Raw genomic sequence first — 19,015 nt, 5'->3', positions numbered from 1 at the left:
GGAAGACCTTTCTCTCTCTCTCTCTCTCTCTCTCTCTCTCTCTCTCTCTGTCTAACTCTGCCTGTCAAAAAAAAAATACTCTAAACCTGATCTTTATTCTTTGGCTACTCTTTGCCCTTTCACATGTCTGTGACATTACATACAAAAACTGAATATTCAGTGGGGCTGAAGACTTTAACACAACTGTCAGGTGCATTTTCTTTTCTTTTCTTTTTTTTTTTATTTGACAGATAGAGTTAGACGGTGAGAGAGAGAAAGACAGAAAGAAAGGTCTTCCTTCTGTTGGTTCACCCCCGAAATGGCCACTACTGCTGGAGCTACGCCTATCCAAAGCCAGGAGCCAGGTGCTTCCTCCTGGTCTCCCTTGCAGGTGCAGGGCCCAAGCACTTGGGCCATCCTCCACTGCCCTCCCGGGCCATAGCAGAGAGCCAGCCTGGAAGAGGAGCAACCTGGACTAGAACCCGGCACACATGGGATGCCAGCACCGCAGGCAGAGGATTAACCAAGTGAGCCACGACGCCGGCCCCCAGGTGCATTTTCAATACTTCATAATCACAGTCTTAGCATATGCAAAAGAGAATTCCAGTGTCAATGCCAGCCACCTATGTTTTCGAAACACTGTGTGCTCATAGGAAAACTCTGATCTTCCTGATAGGGTTCAACTTAAGTGTCCTGGGTAGAATATGTGAACAAAGGTAAACCACTGCTCATGGGAACTACTCTAGAAGAAGCAAAGTCATATCCATTGGAGCAAGCATGTACATCTTACACAACTGTCTTCAGAGAGTCAAGGCAGTAAAAAGGCTACAGGGTCAGAAGTCAGACATTTATGTAATTTGAAGGACAGTTTCCCGAGTCATATTTTCCTCAACTATAAATATGAGAGATAAAAATGTTAAAAAGTCGAGAGGTGGCAAATGTTTGACCAAGCAGTTAAGAGGATTGGGATGCTCACATTCCATGTCAGAGTCCCTGGATTCAAGTCCCAGCTCCACTCCTGATTCTAGCTTCCTGCTAATGCAAACCCTGGGAGGCAGTGGTGATGGCTGAAATAGTTGAGTCCCTGCCATCTACACGAGAGAACTACATTGAGTTCACAGATCCCAGCTTTGGCCTGGATTAGCCCTGGAAGTGTAAGCATTTGTGGAGTGATCCAGAGGATGGGAGTTCTCTGTCTCTGTCTCTCTCTCTGTCATAATAAATAAATTTCAAGTAATTTTTTAGAGAATGAAGATGAAAATGTTGCTAAGGTGTTCTACCTATAATATTTAAGTTCTGCAACTGCCCTCTTAAAGTCTTTAGCATTTCTCTTTCATCTTTTTACCAAATATATTTCCAGATGCTTTCTTTCTGCGTTTACATACCACAGCAGTACAAAATTTTAAAGGCCAAGTTCATCAAGTCTAGACATAGCTCATCAGGAAGCCTTGGGATAGAAATGGGAAATTCCAGCCCCTGGTCATAGTCCTCGGTTTGATTCTGCGGAGACCTTCAGGCAATAATCGTTCTGTCTTCATTATCGCCTAGAACAAGGGTATACAAGCTTTTTTCCTTAAAAGACTAGATAGCAAATATTTCAGGCTTTTTCGTTTGTCTGGTTTTTGTTACAACTGCTCAACTCTGTCATTGTAGTACTGAAGCAGCCATAGTCAATACATAAATTCATGAGCATAGTAATGTTCCAACAAAACCATACACAGGGAAACTTGAATTTTACATAATTTCATTTGACATGGAATATTATTTTTCTTTTGATAATATTTCAACAATTTCAAAATGGTCTGTAAAAATCATTCTGAAGTTAAGGGCCACGCAAAACCAGGTGGCAGTACAGACTCAGCACAATACCTATCAAAATTCCAGTTGCCATTTTAAAAAGTGAACAAAGTGATCCTAAAATTCATATGGAAATTCAGGGGCCCACAATAGCCCAAATAATTTTGTAAAAAATGAGTTGAGGCACTCACATTTCCTGACTTTAAAAATTACTACAAAGCTGCAGTAATCAAGACTTTGTTGAATTGGCATAAGATCAATACATAAATCAGTGAAATAGAATTGAATGTCTAGAAAAACATCCATTCATTTACGGTCCATTAATTTTTGACAAAGATTCAAAGATCATATATAAGGAACCAATAATATAAAAATTATTCAAAATGGATCGAAGACCTACATGTAAGAGCTAAAAGTGTGGAACTCTTAGAAGAAAAGATAGGCATAAGTCTTCATCTCCTCAGGTTCACAATGGCTTCTTAGATATGATAGCAAAAGCTCAAGCAACCAACGAAAAACTAGCAGAATCAGACTTCAGAATGAAAAATATCTGTGCATCAGGTACGAATGAGAATGCAAAAAGAAAAATCTCATTAAATTGGATAAAAATTTTGATAAGCAACTATATAAAGAACACCTATAATTCAATAATAAAAAGGAAAACAACCCAATTAAAAGTGGACAAAAGATTGAATTAGATTTCTTGGAAGAAGATACACAAAAGCTGATGAACACATGTAAAGATACTCAACATCATTGGACATCAGGGAAATGCAAATGAAAGCCTTGAGAAACCATTTATATTCATTTGGATAGTAAAAAATTTTTAAACCAGATTGTGGGGCTGGTGCTGTGGCTTAGCAAATAAAGCCACCTTCTGCAGTGCCAGCGTCTCATGTGGGCACCGGCTCAAGTCCCAGCTTCTCCACTTCTGATCCAGCTCTCTGCTGTGGCCTGGGAAGGCAGTAGAAGATGGCCCAAGTCTTTGGGCCCCTGCACCCGTGTGGGAGACCTGGAAGAAGCTTCTGGCTCCTGGCTTCGGATCCGCTCAGCTCCAGCTATTATGGCCAATTGGGGAGTGAATCAGTGGATGGAAGACCTCTCTCCCTCTGTCTTTCCTTCACTCTCTGTGTGTAATTCTCACTTTCAAATAAAAAAAATAAATCTTATAAAAATAGATTGCACAAGTATTAGTGATGGTGTGGAAAAATTAGATTCCTCATATATTGCTGATGAGAATTTAAAATGGTGTGGCTGCTGTGGAAAACAACTGGCAACTCTCCAGATGGTTGAGTTCCAATATAATCTATCCAGTCCTCTCCTAATTATATATACAAATGAGTTGACAACATATGTCTTCATAAAGCCTAAAACATGAATGTCTATAGCTCCAATATTCATGATGGCCATCAAAGAGAAACAACTGAAATATTTATCAACCAATGAGTGGATAAACAAAATATAGTTTATGCATGCAATGAAATATCATTCAGTCATAAATAACAATGAAACACTAATACCTGCTCAACAGGTATGAACCTTGGAAACATTTTGCTAAGTGAAAATAAGCTAGTCACAAAGGATCACATATCATAATTATATGAAATGTCCACAAAAGGAAATTTGTATGTAAAAATAGAAAGTGGAGTGGTGGTTGCCTAGGCTAGGGGTAGGGTGGGAAGGTTAGGGGTGACATCCAAGAGGTACAGGCTTCTTTTCTGGGGTAATTCTTAGGGCCAGTGCTATGGCTTAGCTGGTAAAACAGCTGCCTGCAGTGCCAGCATTCCATATGGGCGCTGGTTTGAGTCCCAGCTGCTCCACTTCCACTCCAGCTCTGTGCTAATGCATCTGGGAAAGCACCATGGGATGGCCCAGGTGCTTGGGCCCCTACACCCATGTGGGAGACTCAGAAGAAGCTCCTGGCTCCTATCTTCCAATTGGCCTAGTTCTGGCCATTTGGGGAGTGAACCAGGGATGGAAAAATCTCTTTCTCTCTCTCCCTTTGTCTGTCTGTAACTCTGCCTCTCAAAATTTAAAACTCTTAAACATTATTCCATAGGAATTCTTTTTTTTTCCTTTTCTAGTGCCATTGTACAACAGATGGAGCAGCAGTTATGGTCAACAGTTATGGTCAGGGTTTAAAAACAAAAGTAGTAACAGTCAGATGAGCAATCATTGAACTAATTATTCATTGATCACCTCCGTCACCAAAAATCTTAGTGAAAGACTCATTAGAAATCAATGAATGTTATCGGTGCCATTAGTAAAAGTAACGCCTCCAATAAAAGATAATTTTATAATCTTTGTATTGATGGTGAAAAGGAGTTTGATTGCTTTATCCTACATATGGATATGCAATGGTATTTCAAGGAAAATTGCTTTAAAATATTTATTGTTTAATGCTAATGTACAAATTTTTGTATCAGATCAATTTATTTATTTGAAAGTCAGAGCTACAGAGAGAGAATGAGAGACAGACAGACAGATCTTCCATCTGCTGATTCACTCCCACAACAACCAGGGCTCGGCAAGGCCAAAGCCAGGTGTCAGGAGCTTCATCCAATATCATTACAAAAACTCTTTAATGTATCTTTGAGGGGCAGGCACTGTGGTGTAGTGGGTAAAGCTGCCACCTGCAGTGCCAGTATCCCATATGGGCGCTGGTTCGAGTCCTGTCTGCTTCACTTTTGATCCAGCTCTCCACTATGGCCTGTGAAAGCAGTAGAAGATGGCCCAAGTCCTTGAGCTCCTGCACCTGCGTGGGAGACCTGGAAGAAGCTCCCAGCTCCTGCCTTCAGACTGGCTCAGCTCCAGGCATCATGGTCACCTGGGGAGTGAACCAGCGAATGGAAGACCCCTCTCTCTCTCTCCAGTCTCCTGGCTTCGGATCAGCTCAGCTCTGGCCATTGTGGCCATCTAGGGAGTGAACCAGCAGTGGATGGAAGACATCTCTCTCTCTCTCTCTCTCTCTCTCTCTCTGTCTGCCTCTGCATCTCTGTAACGCTGCCTTTCAAATAAATAAATAAATCTTAAAAAAAAAAAAAGCTTTTAGTTCCCTAGGTGGTTCCCCTACCCTTAGTCACATTAGTAATGTTTGAATGTCCAGAATTTCTCCCCACTTCCCATGGGCCTGGTGTGCTGCCCTCTTCTGTCTGGGATCTGTAAGTAATAAAAAAGCAAACTGCTCTTAGCCCATGTTTTGTCTCCTGCCTCCTGGGTGTCTCACCTGACCCCAATTCCCCTCCTTTTCAGGGCTCTCCTAGATAGTGGCTATCCTGGACCCTGGGCACCCTCAAGAGGAAGAGCTCAACACCAAATTAGAAAGAAATCACAATACATTAAGCTGAATGAAAATGGAAACACAACGTACCAAAAATTGTGGAACAGTTAAAGCCATCCTGAAAGGGCAATGCATAGTACTAAATGCATAGTAATTAACAAGGAAATACCTCAGATCAGTAATCTACACTCTCACCTTAAGAACCCAGAAAACAAAAAGCAAAATAGTCTCAAAGCAATCAGAAAGAGATTAAAGAGCAGAGTCCCATAAAGTTGAGTGCATAAAAACAATAGAGAAATATCAATAAAAAAAAGAATTGATTCTTTGAAAAGATCAGTAAAATCAACAAACCTCTAGCAAGACTAACAAAGAAAAAAAAAAGATGAAAGCCAAATGGTTGATACCAGGAATGTAACAGAGGATACCACCATAGACAATGCAGACATCAAAAGATAATAGTGAAGACCAGCACCGAGGCTCATTAGGCTAATCCTCCGCCTGCGGCGCCCACACTCTGTGTTCTAGTCCCGGTTGGGCGCTGGTTCTGTCCCGGTTGCCCCTCTTCCAGTCCAGCTCTCTGCTGTGGCCCGGGAGTGCAGTGGAGGATGGCCCAAGTGCTTGGGCCCTGCATCCGCATGGGAGACCAGGAGGAAGCACCTGGCTCCTGGCTCGGATCGGCGCAGCACCTGCTGTAGCGGCCACTTGGGGAGTGAACTAACGGAAGGAAGACCTTTCTCTCTCTCTCTCTCTCACTGTCTAACTGCCTGCCAAAAAGAAAAAAAAAGATAATAGTGAAATATTTTGACTCTACATTTATAAATTTGACAAATTAGGTTCAGGTATTTAGCCTAATAGTTAAGACATTGGCATCTCACGTTAGAGTACCCGGCTTTTCCTGTGCCGATCCAAAGCCAGGAGCCAGGAGCTTCTGGGTCTCCCACATGGGTGCAGGGGCCCAAGGACTTGGACCATCTTCTGCTGCTTTCCCAGGCCATAGTAAAGAGCCGAATTGGAAGTGGAGCAGCCAGGACTCAAACCAGCACCTATATGGGATGCCGGCATTACAGGCAGTGGCTTTACCCACTAAGCCGCAGTACTGGCCCCTCAATTCATTTAAAAAAATCTTTTTTAGTTCAGATTGAATATATTTATCTATCTTCTGGTTTACTGAACTTTCCTTGTCATGTCTGTTCTTCTATGAGTCTCCCTAGTGAGGTGTGTGTGTGTGTGTGTGTATTTTTCTGAACTTGTTTCTATTTGATTCTTTTTTAAGAAGATTTATTTAATTTATTTGAAAGGCTGAGTGACAGAAAGAGGGAGATTCATAGAGAGAGAATCTGCCATCTGCCGATTCACTTCTCAAATGGCTGTGAAAGCCGGGACTGGGCCAGCCTGAAGTCAGGAGCCGGGAACTCCTTCCGTGTCTCCCACATGGATGGCAGGGACCCAAGTACTTGGACCATATTCCACTGCTTTCCCAGGTGCATTAGCAGGGAGGTGGATTGGAAGTGGAGCAGCAGGGACTTGAAGTGGTGCCCATATGGGATCCCAGCACTGCAGGAGTGGCTTTACCAGCTATGCCACAGTGCCGGCCCCATTCTTGATAATTCTGACACCTATGTCATCTTGGTGCTGGCATCTTTTCCCCTCATAGTTGAGATTTTCCTTGCTGAGTCATTTTAGGTTTATCTTGGAGTGGGTTTTTTATTTCTTATGTTATTAGATGCAAATCTTATTTAAATTCTATGGAGAAAGTTGTACTGAGACCCAGCTACTCAATTCCAACCCAGCTCCTGCTAGTGTGCCTAGGAAAGCACCAGAGGATGGCCCAAGTACTTAAACTCTTAGCACCCAAATGGGAGACCCAGATGGAGTTTTAGGTTCCTGACTTTGGTCTGGCCCAGCCCCTGCTGTTGTTACCATTCAAGGCGTAAACCAGTGGATGGGAAACTCTCTCTCTCTCCTCTCTCTCTCTCTCTCTCTCTCTCTGTGTGTGTGTGTGTGTGTCTTTCTCTCTGTAACTATGTTTGCCTAATAAATACATAATTTTTAAAAATATTTTTTTTTGACAGGCAGAGTGGACAGTGAGAGAGAGAGAGAGAGACAGAGAGAAAGGTCCTCCTTTGCCGTTGGTTCACCCTCCAATGGCCGCCGTGGCAGCGCACTGCGGCCGGCGCACCGCGCTGTTCCGATGGCAGGAGCCAGGCGCTTCTCCTGGTCTCCCATGGGGTGCAGATCCCAAACACTTGGGCTATCCTCCACTGCACTCCCTGGCCACAGCAGAGAGCTGGCCTGGAAGAGGGGCAACCGGGACAGGATCGGTGCCCCGACCGGGACTAGAACCCGGTGTGCCGGCGCCGCAAGGCGGAGGATTAGCCTGTTGAGCCACGGCGCCGGCCTAATTTTTAAAAATATTTTTAAGTAACATCAACTAATGACTAGATAAAGAAAATGTAGTAAATATGCATGATCGAATACTACTCAGCCATAAAAAAGGAATGAAATCCTATCTTTTGCAACAAAATGAATGCAATTGGAGACCATTATGCTTAGTAAAATGAGCCAGTCCCCAAAAGACAAATATCATATGTTTTCTCTGATTTGTGGTAACTAATATTTAGAGTACAAAAATAAGTAATATATATGAGTGAAATTGACAACTTGAGATTTGGTTATTATTTACAGCCCTTGTCTATACTCCTGAGGAACAGTGGTCTTTCCACTTAATATTTGTTGAATTCTTTATTTAGAGGAGGATTAAGCTTTATAAAGTAAATGGAATGAAAAATAGGAAAGGAAAGAGGAGGGGAACTGGCATTGTAGCATAGCAGGTTAAACCACTGCCTGTAATGCCAGGATTCCATGTGGGTGCCAGGTTGAGTCCCAGCTGTTTCACTTCCAGTCCAGCCCCCTGCTGGAAAGCAGTGGAAGATGGCTCAAATACTTGGGCCCCTGCACCCATGCAGGAGACTGAGATGAAGCTCCTGGCTTCTGGCTTTGGCCTAGGAAGGCTTTGGCCTCTGGGGCCAGGAATGGAAGATTGTTGCTGTGGATTCATTCTGAGAGAAGGAGCATGGTGGGGGCAAGAGGCACGGAGTCACCACATAAACCCCAAGAGTCAGGTGAAAGCAGGCCAGAGGTGAGCAGCCCACAGACTCATTTATTTCAGTTGGTACAGCAGCTTATATAGCCAAGGCAGCCAATCCGGTCAAGGGGTGGTCTATGCCCTAACCAATCACAGCCTGTTGCCAGGCAGTTTCCGAAGCCATCCAATCACAGCCTGTTGCCAGGCAGGCTCCATTGCCAGTGGCCATCTTGGTATGGCCTCCTCATTCCACCACAGAAGATATTGCGCTCTCTCTCTCTCTGTAACTCTTTCAAATTAATTAATTAAAAAAAAGAAAGGAAGAAGGAGGGGAGATGGGAGTGAGGGAGGGAGGGAAGGAGGATGGAAACTATCATTATGTTCTTAAAACTGTGTGTATGACATACATGAAATCTGTTCCCTCTATATAAATAAATAATTTTATGTATTTTCATCATGAAATTGACTGAGTTGGATTTAGGCTCCATGTTATGACCAAACTTTCTGTGTGTAGTTCCAATTTCAGATCTCTTTTTAAAGTCTTGACCATCCTGTGTGTCTGCTACCCAGTGGCCAGCCTGGGGCCTGGCCAGTTCTCTAAGGTTTCAGCACACTGCTTAGGGTCAAAGCTGCGCATGTGCAGCTTGGCAGTGTGCACAGGAGTTCATGAACTTTCCCAAGGTTTTACACTGGAAATGACCCTCTGGATGTTTGGGATAGGTATATTAACTGGACAGAACAAAACTATCCTCAAGAGGGGAAGGAGAGTAACATGTGCACATTACTAGAGAGAGCTATAGAAGCACTACAAGGAGAAAAATGGTATTATAGTGATCCCAGATTTCTCAGTCTCTGGCTTAAATTGGGGCACTTATGCAAGGAGCCTTTGGGTATGTACAGCTATTTGCACAGCCAAAAGATTGGCATTTCACTTGCTCAGTTCTATATCTCATGGGCTGAAGAGTATGAAGCTTGAAAAAACTTTAAGAAAGCAGATATGATATTTCAGGAAGGAATTCAGCACAGGGCTGAACCACTGGAAAGACTACAGTCCCAGCACCAACAATTCCAAGCTCGGGTGTCTTGACAGAGTCTGCTGGCACTTGAGAACGAGGACGAGGAGGAAGTTTTCGGAGCTTCTTTACCACAGCGAAGCACACTGGCAGAGCTGAAGAGCAAAGGGAAAAGATGGCAAGAGCACCAGTCAGCCGTGTCGGAGGTGCTCTCAAGGCTCCCAGCCAGAACAGAGGACTTCAAAATCCAGTTCCTCAACATATGCAAAGTAATTGTAGAATTACTGTTTTTGATAAAAACACAGGTGAGGCTTCTCTAGCAGAGTTGTCTAAGCCTGCAGTCCAGCCATGGACAGCACACCCTGTGGCCAGGGCCAAAGAAAATGAGCTGCAAGCAGGCCCTTGCAAAACCAGCCTCATGATAATACAGCTTTTGTGACATCTGGGCCCCCTGTGCGTCCCAGTTTTACTCCATATGTGGAAGAGACTGCGCAACAACCTGTTATGACCCCACGTAAAATGGAACCCAGTATAAACCATGTTCTAAGCACCAGAAAGCCTGGAAAGGAAGAAGGAGACCCCCTGCAAAGGGTTCAAAGTCATCAGCAAGAGTCCGGAGAGAAGAAAGAGAAGATGATGTACTGTAAGGAGAAGATTTATGTGGGAGTTGGGAGTTCTCCTTTGAAGAAATCCGGGCTGAAGTTTTCTGGAAGAAACTAAAAGAGCGAAGGGAAGCTGAGCTCTTGACCAGTGCAGAAAAAAAGAGCAGAGATGCAGAAACAGATCGAAGAGATGGAGAAGAAGCTAAAGGAAATCCAGACTACTCCTTTTCTACTGTGGCCTTGGTACGTTCTCGTTCCATGCAAGTTCGTTTTTGTTTTTATTTATTTATTTGTTTGTTTGCTCCATCTAGAAAGCTGGGGCACTAGTTATTCCAATTTGTTGCACACTTTGAACAGTTCCCATGTCCAGGACCAAACCGTGGAAGGACAAAGAGAGACAAAAGCAGTGGCAGTTGATCCCCTCTTGGGAATCACAGCCCCTCTGAATAAACAAGAAGTGTCCCCTGCCCCAAAGTTGTAGCCGACTGAAGGCTCCACGGCTGCTGTGACTAAGAGTGCCTGAGGATGTGGAGTCAGGGAGAGGAGAAAAGCAACCTCTGCTGGTGTCAGCAACCGCCTGTCCGGTTGTTACAGCCAGAACGAGAGAGCTTTGCCTGGAGCTCCTCTCTCCATAACTGGGGCCCACTTCTGAGCTTAGGACCACCCTGAGTCCATGTCTGGGGAATCGTGGCTGGGGGGACAAACCTGGGAAACTCCCTCTAGTTTTGTGGTAGTGTAAATCCTGGTCCTTTTTCTCAATTCACCTGCAACCATTTACTCCCTTAAAAATTTGTTTTAGATTTGTTTATTTTCAAGAGAGTCAGAAATGAACAGAGAGAGATCTTCAACTCACTGATTCATTTTCCAAATGCAGGCAACAGCCAGGGCTGGACCAGGGCAAGCAAAAACCAGGAGCCCAGATCTCAGACTAGGTCTTCTATATGGGTGGTAGGGACCCAAGTACTTGAGCCATCATATGCTGCCTCCCAGGGTGTACATTAGCAGAGAGCTGGAATGAAGAGTGGAAGAGCCAGAACTTGAATCAGGCACTCCAATAAGGTATGTGGGCATATCAAGATGCCCACATGCCTGCCCCTACCATTTAACTTTTTTTTAACAGTTATTTTATTTGAAAGGCAGAGAGATAGAGAATCTTCTGTCACCCAGCTCAATCCCCCCCAGATACTCACAACAGCCACAGCTAGGCCAGACCAAAACCAGAAGCCAAGCACTCCATCCAGGTCTCACACATGATGACAAGGAACCAAGTACTTGGGCCAACATCCACAGTGTCCTCGGTGTATTAGGGGGAATCAGGTTTGGAAGCCTGGAATAGCTGGAATTTGAACCAAGCACTCCAGTATGGGATGCTGGTATCCCCTGCAGTGGCTTGAAATCCTGTGCCCCACAACATCTTCCCACTTACTTTTTAGAGCCCTCAGATAGATGCTCTGTGCAGGTCTCATAGTTGTATTCAGCGAGAGAGATAGGGTAGGATGTGCTTTCTCGATCTTACCCAGCTTCAGCACTCCTATACTGTCTTCATACATATAAAAATTCTCAGGGACACACAGACCTTGTAAAATCAAGAAGATAGTGTAACTTGTTTTTACAACTATACAAACGTGGAAAATGTGTTCATTGTCTTCTCAAGTCACCACACGTGACACTTGGTGTCTGGTTGCTAGCCCAGCACACTTGACTGTGCCTGTACTTCCAGCTTTGCATTCTCCAGTGATTTCAAATACTCATGCCTTCCTCTGTATGCCCACTACTTTTTGCTTTGCCTAGGCATAAAACTACTATAACACATATTCTACTATCAATTGCTTTCCTTTTATTTCCCTTTATGTTATAGATCAGGTGTCAACTTGGTATGTTTTAAACGATGTGTCTTGGCAGATTAAAGGTGGATTTTGATCTTTTGCCACTCACCCTTTTGAAAAGTGCTATGGGGGCTGGCCAGGCATCTCATTCTTCATGCAGTTTCAGGAACGTCCTATGTTCTCCTGGGCATGGTAGTCTTGGGGTAGTCAGACTTCTCACAGGGCAGCCCAGGACTCCATGAGTGTTCCCAGAGCTCCAGAAAGCAGCTGTGAGACCACTTATGACCTAGCGTTGGTAGCCTCCAAGCCGCGTAATTCTGAGTTTTTCAGAGGATAGGTCCACACCTCAGTGCTTATAAAGACCTCTCCAGATGATGCCAAAGAGAAGCCAGAGTTGTGTGCAGTGCCAGGACTTCGCTACTCTCTGATGATCAGACTCAGTGGGTTACACTGGGAACGGCAGAGCTGCCTCTGGGAAGCAGGAATTCAGCAGGTCTGAGAAGAAAGAGGAATTTGTAATTTGAACAACTGCCCAGGTGGCTCTCATCGTTAGGGAAGTTTGTTCCAATCCCTTCCCAGGACTTAATGTAACTTCCACTCTGAATTTCAACTCAAACACAGAGGCCATTCTGACCCTGAAACACTTGATAAAATCCTAACTCCAAAGTCAGTCCTAGAATGATTCCTAACCTAAGATTTACTCTAATTCACACCCCAGTGACTACTTCAAAGTTTAACTCCCAAATCCACTCACTCATACCTCTGGGGAAAAGTCCCATTTTTAGCCCTATTTCTTCCTTCTCTCCACCCTTCTCTCTCTATTAGCTTGTTTAATCTGAAATAGAGCACGTAGACATTGGCTGGAATCCTAGCTCCACTACCAGCAAATTGTTTAGTCTCTCTAAGACTCACCTTCCTTGCCTGTAAAATAGGGATAACAATACCAGCCTTAAAGGAATCTTTGGGAGAATTAGGAAAGTAATGTCTGGGAGGCAGCATTCAAGGGGTTAACAGGTAATGACCATTCTCGCAACCTCGGGGATGGTTCCAAGCCAGGCTTCAGTCCCAAAAACCGCAGTTTCAACTTCTGTTCTACTAAAATTTATTTGGCAGTGTTGTGAAGGTTAAATAAAAATCTTACCTTACCCAAAAAGAATGAGAAAACTTAAATAGCAAGAATGGTTTGATGAGATTTCTAGCCTCTTTCTCTGCTACCTATCAATGAAAATTCAGAAAGTAAGTTTAAAAAAATTGGACCTACTTAATTTGGAAATTTTTATTATGACTCTATATGCATTAAAGGACTGTTATCAAAAAATGTTTCATATTCTCTTTGACTGTTTTTTATAAAACTGCCATAGTTTACTGTGTTAATTTTTTTCTGAAGAAATTAGTTTTCCTTCGGGTTTGTCATTTAAAACCCTAGACTTTAGGTTCCCTCAAAAGTCCATATTTCTCTACTCTCAAAGAAACAAAATCATGTGTGTAGATGATTTCAACTTTACTCTTTTCAATATTTTAGAAACTGGAGAATGATTTTTTTAATGATAGCTTCTTTGCATGGATTCTTTAGCTTAGCTGTTTTCTAGAAGTAGGACATAACCTGCTTTTATGTAAATTATTGAGGAGGATTAAAATGAAAAGGAAATAATACTCTTAACCTAATTTTTTAAATGGTTCCTTTTTTAGCAGAATGAGAATTAGTGGAAATGGAGTTCCTGATGGAAAATGAGAAAAATGGAATACTCATATGTAAAGGAAATATTACATTAAATACACATATAGTCAGATTCAGGGGAAGTAATATTCAGGAAAAGAAAATATTTTGTCAGACTAGATATATAGGTATAGGGTGTCTAGTCTAATGGCTGAGACACCCACATCTCACTTGGCTTCAATTCCTGGCTCCGTCTCCTGACTCCAGCTTCCTGCTAATGCAGGGAGGCGACAGTGATGACCCAATAACTGGGTCCCTGCCACACAGATAGGAGACCTGAATTGTGTTCCAGGATTCTGGCGCTGGCCCCAGATTAGCATCATCAGCAATTGTGGGCATTTGGAGAATGAATCAGTGGGTGTATTCTCTCTTCCTTTCTATGTCTATCTCTATATTTCTGTCTATTTTTCTGTCTCTGTCTCTGTTTATCAATCTGACTCTTATACCAGTAAATAACCTCAAAGCGAGATTATAGATATATAATCCTAAAAAATAAATAATCAATATTTATGCTTTAGAATAGTATTGTTAATGGAAGCTATGATTAAAACTTCATTATTGAGATAGCTGACATTATTCAAAGTCTTGTAAAAAGATCAAGAACTGTGGTCAACCACATGCGAATAAAAAAGGAAAAATACCATTATTCTCTATGTTGAGAAATCCCTATTTCCTCCAACTCCTCTTTGGTTGGGCAAGAAAAATAATTCCACCCTCGCTGTGAGCTGCTTCTTTGTGGAATATTCGTTCCTACTCTTTGTCTCTGGTGTGGCTTGTTTCTCCCCCTTTGGCATGGGTGCCTGCCATTACAACAACACATCAGTTTAAATTTCTCAGGAAATTGCAACTAGAATGAAATACTCTAGGGACACAAGCCCTTTCAGCTAAACTTTGCAATTCCCTTTATCTTCTGGACTAATCAAGCTGACTGCTGTCTGTAACTGTGTTTCAACATTTGAGGGGTCCCAGAAAGCAAAGAAAACAATAAAAGGCTTGTTTTCCTTTGAAAAAGAAGCAATGTTTCAAATCCTAAGTAGACTGTAATAGTATCATTTATAGGCATTTGCCAAAGCCCCACAAGGCAACAAGTGTGCATCCTGTTACTCATTTTGAAGATGCTGTCTAGGCTAAAATGATGGTGGGGATCTTGTTTTGTTTTGTTGTTTTCCTTTTGGTCTGGGTAGAATGCAGTGGCACCTTGTGCTTCCTTACTGTGCTTTGTCACCCAATACACAGAGAATTCCAGCCTGGACGTTGCTTATACCTTTAAGTTTCACATGGCAGGAAAGGAAATGAAGCCTGTTTTTATCGATATGATAGGCCCACGGTGTGGCCAAGTGTGTTTCCGTCAAAGGAGAGATAACCCGAGCGAACGCTGAGTACATTTCAAACTCTGTAGGAAGAGTCAATATCACAATGGAGGGAACCCCACAATGGGCCTGCCACTCAGACCAAAGGAAGAGGCAGCAGCACTTCTGTCGGAGCCAGTGCCCGGCATGTGAGCCTGGCATGGGAAGTAGGAGGTCAAAGGTGGGGAGATTGGCAGGAAAATTCTGCAGACACTACTGTGTCCATGGCAGAGTCGACTTCCTGGAAACATCTGGAATAGAATGGTCTAACTAAAATCAGGGAGGGGACATCAGTCACAAGCTTTTTGTCATAACCGTCCCGATTCCTCACAAAGCACACACACCACCCAAAAGGGAGTCATGGGCGAGGTGCTGTCTTAACAAAAACATCCCTAAGACTGATCAGGGCATTCCAAAGGCCAGCACTGGGTCCAAGGAAAAGGTATAGAGGGTGAGGAGGGAGAGTCCCATCCAAGCTAGAGAAAAGCATCATGGCAACTGGAGCTCCAGACCCTGTGCTGCATTACCGTGCAAAGTCACTGCCCCCCTGCCCCAACACCCAGCAGCGCCCCCAGTGCTTTCCCCCTTTTTACATGGCAGCCCTGCCTTGTCACAGAACGGGACAACCCACAGCCAGCTGGACACCAGGTGCCCCTCGCAGCTAGCAGTCTCGGTGTCCTAAACAGCGCCCCGTATGGGAAAACTCTGCACAGCACTGTAATTGTGCCTGCAGCACGCTGGTTTCAGCCAGTCCTGCCGGCCTCCTGCCTGGCTCCCCTCAATTGTTTTTCAGCTAGTGCTCCACAGGCAGGGAGGAGGCCACGGAATCCTTGAGCAGCTCCCCTGCTTTCTTCCAGCCTCTTTGGGCAAGTCTGATTGCACCAGGAACGGCCATGTCCCTCGGCCAGACAGTTGCAGAAGGCTGGCATTTCCATGTCATACCCGACGGTGTCATTCTGTGGCAACTGACGATGACAAGTCATGGCCCAGCTCTTCTGCACCACTAGCTGACTCCCATTTCGCACCCATTCCCTCAGACTCATCACCTCCATAGCGCCAGGTCTTTCCCTGTTCATCTGTGACCCTCATCACCCTGGACACAACCGGGTTTGAGGAATGACCTACTTCAGGTCAGAAGTAGGGATGGGAGAGAAATTCTGTCTTCCTGCATGCGACAGACTCTGTCAGTGCTCCCACCCCCACTCACTTCTACTTATAGCTGACCCCTGAGGGCTTGTTGGGAGGGTGGGGGCATGCATAGGGAGGCTAGAAGTGCTAGGTACATCATTGTCCAGAAAGCCTCCTGAACCAATGACAGGTGGCCTAAGTGGTGGATTCACACCCCAGCAGCGGGGCCCCCTGCTTGAGTTAATTCGGAGTCAGAATCCCCTAGTGGTACTGAGTGAGCTCTGCGTGCCCATGGTGGGTCACCTGCTTGATAATGCTCCGTTCCACTGGCTTCCTTCCCTTCCCTTCCCTTTCTCATGTCCATCGTGTTTTCTAGGACCCTCTTTCAAATAAACCCCTTGCATTTGGAACCTTATCTCAGAGTCTGCCGTTGTGCGAGACTCACGTCTATGCCTAGCCCATTACAGGCACCCAACAGAGAAATGAGTTCAACCTCAGAAGCCTCTATCAGTATTATCGATGGAGTTTCTGCTCTGGGAGAAAGGTTATACCCTATGATCGTAAAGGAATGTTTCAGGAGCCATCATCTTCCAGGGTAGAGAGAAACAGCCTAACTAGGTGACTGAGAAAAGGAGCCCTGAGATGAAAACATGTGGAAAAAAAAAAGAGGGAGAGAGAGAATTCTCTCCCCTCTGAGCCAATGTGCTCTCAAATGTGAGGGGGGAAGCAGGGCTCGCACAGGTTGTTATGAAATCATTCGATTTCTCGAGCCAGCATATTTCCTTTTATGGGAGCTGCAGGCCAGGCTGCTGTGCACGGAGGGATTTTCCATCACATTCTATATAGTTCACAGCACAGCCAAAAATAATATCAGCTATTGGAACCCTAGAGTGTTTTATTAGAAATGCACTCAATCAGAAGCGTCTAGGAAGTAAAGCGGCATTCGCCCTGTGACCAGCGTTCTCCTAACACTGTTTTGTGGTTGGTTGGCACTGCGTTCATGTTTCTGTGTTGCTAGAAGGAAATGAGTCACAAAAGGGACGTGCTGAGGAAGACGGCTGCTGTCTAAGGAGCCCTGGAAGAACACGTTCCCGACTGCTCTCACATGCTCAGCCGAGGCAGCGTTTTCATCACAGGCTCAGACTCTCAGATCCTCCTGATGTATTTTTATAAGAGAACAAAAACCTAGCAGTGAAGCAGCTATGTAAGGGCCATCTGTGAAAGGAGGTTTGATCACTGATCACGTGGATCATCGAAGTAAAATGAGAATGTGAAGCCGAGTGTTTGATGTGGCTGAGCAAAATCTGATTTGGGGGGCATGCTAGCGGAGCGTGTAATACAGGTGAGCAGATGCAGGAGGAGGTTGCCGTCTCCAGGGAGGTGCCCTGCCGGGAACTCCACAGCCTCTGTCAGAGCAGCCTGTGGATGGAGCCGAAGGAACGGGACGGCCCAAGATGGGGCCGCACCTGGAGTCTGGACGTGCTCATGACGTGAGGGGAGACCTGGAAGGAAGGGGGCCCACGGGCAGGCAGCTGAGAAGACCATGACTGAGAGGCCTAGCACTTTGGAAATCTAGAGAGAAAAAAAATGTAGTGTGTGGGCGTCAGGCCAGCTGAGGTGTGACAACAGGAAGCAAGTAATATGTGGTGATCCAAAGAGACACGCAATCATGTCCGGCAGCCCCGGGACTGGCTACAGGGACCCTTCTTGTCAGGCTGCAAAAGTAAGTTTAGAGTTGAGAGCGGTTGGAACTTAGCATTCGATGAAAGCAAGGACCTCAGACAACCAGAACCAGAACCAAGAAGAATCAGCAACGTGGTTGGCAAAGACTTGTTCCATCTACTGAATTAAGCAAAGAACAAGATTGGCCTCAAAGCTGAGAATGGAAAGTTGAAATTGGTTTCTGTTTTTTTTTTTTGTTTGTTTTAAGATTTATTTATTTGAAAAGTAGGGGCTGGCGCCGTGCTCACTTGGTTAATCCTCCACCTGTGGTGCCGGCATCCCATATGGGTGCCGGGTTCTAGTCCTGGCTGCCCTTCTTCCAGTCCAGCTCTCTGCTGTGGCCCGGGAGGGCAGTGGAGGATGGCCCAAGTGCTTGGGCCCTGCACCTGCATGGGAGACCAGGAAGAAGCACCTGGCTCCTGGCTTCGGATCGGTGCAGCGCGCCAGCCGTAGCAGCCATTTGGGGGTGAACCAACGGAAGGAAGACCTTTCTCTCTGTCTCTCTCTCTCTCACTGTCTAACTCTGCCTGTCTAATAAAAAAAAAAATTTTTTTTTTTAAAAAGAAAAGTTAAATGACACAGAGAGTGGGAGAAAGAACTTCTGTCCACTGGTTTACTCTTCCAAATGCCCATAACAACTAGGGCTAGACTGAAGGAGCCAGGAACTCCATCCGGATCTCTCACATGGGTGGTAGAAAACCAGGTACCTGGGACATCATCTGCTGTTTCCAGGCACATTAGCAGGAAGCTGGATCAGAGCACAGAGTAGACACGATTCAAACCAGGCACTCCAAAAGGCGATATGGGTGTTCTAGCTGGTGACTTAACCTGTTGCCCCACAACGCCCACCCCATGGAAGCTTAAATTGTTTACTAAACTTGTAGTGGAGCGTGTTAGCCCATTTGGAGATGAAGGGGCAGGTACAGAGGCAGGAGAAATGGCAGGCCACACCACAGGTGATTCCCCAGGGAGGAAAACATCCATTTCTAAGAAGAAAAGGGATAGAGTCACCCCTCACTTTAAAATTGAGACCCATGATGAGAGAATCGCCAAGTTTCCTGAATCAGAACGAGAATAAAGGTAAAGTTAATTTCTCACTTTTATAAAATGAGATCGTGGGGCCAATGTCTTGGTGTAGTGGGCTAAGCCACTGCCTGCAAGCCGGCCTCTGATATGAGCGCCGGTTTGAGTCCTGGCTCCTCTACTTCTAGTCCAACTCCCTACTAATGCACCTGGGAAAGCAGCAGAAGATGGCCCAAGTGCTTGAGCCCCTGCACCCATGCAGGAGACCCAGATGGTGTACTAGGCTCCTGGCTCCAGCCTGGTCTATCCCAGCCATTGAGGCCATTTGGGGAGTGAACTAGCAGATGGAAGATCTCTATCTCTCCTTATTTTCATAACTTTGCCTTTCAAATAAATAATTTTAAGAAAAAAAATGAGATATTAGGAAAATGAGGGATTAAATGAAAAAAATTAATCCTAAGGAGATTGCTCCTAGGATGTATTCTTTGTTCTTA

At 44.7% G+C, this 19,015-nt stretch overlaps 1 protein-coding gene and 1 pseudogene across 2 annotated transcripts in view; both read left to right on the top strand.

Annotated features, from left to right (window-relative positions):
- UBAC2 (UBA domain containing 2) overlaps positions 1–19,015 on the top strand; it is a 273,943-nt gene that overhangs the window by 21,658 nt on the left and 233,270 nt on the right. The window lies entirely within an intron of this gene.
- Positions 2,262–17,270, top strand: LOC133762537 (mitotic checkpoint serine/threonine-protein kinase BUB1 beta-like; annotated as a pseudogene).

This window comes from Lepus europaeus, chromosome 6, assembly GCF_033115175.1.
Source record: "Lepus europaeus isolate LE1 chromosome 6, mLepTim1.pri, whole genome shotgun sequence".
In the NCBI taxonomy this organism is placed as follows: Eukaryota; Metazoa; Chordata; class Mammalia; order Lagomorpha; family Leporidae; genus Lepus; species Lepus europaeus.
This window is presented reverse-complemented; position numbering and strand designations above follow the sequence as displayed.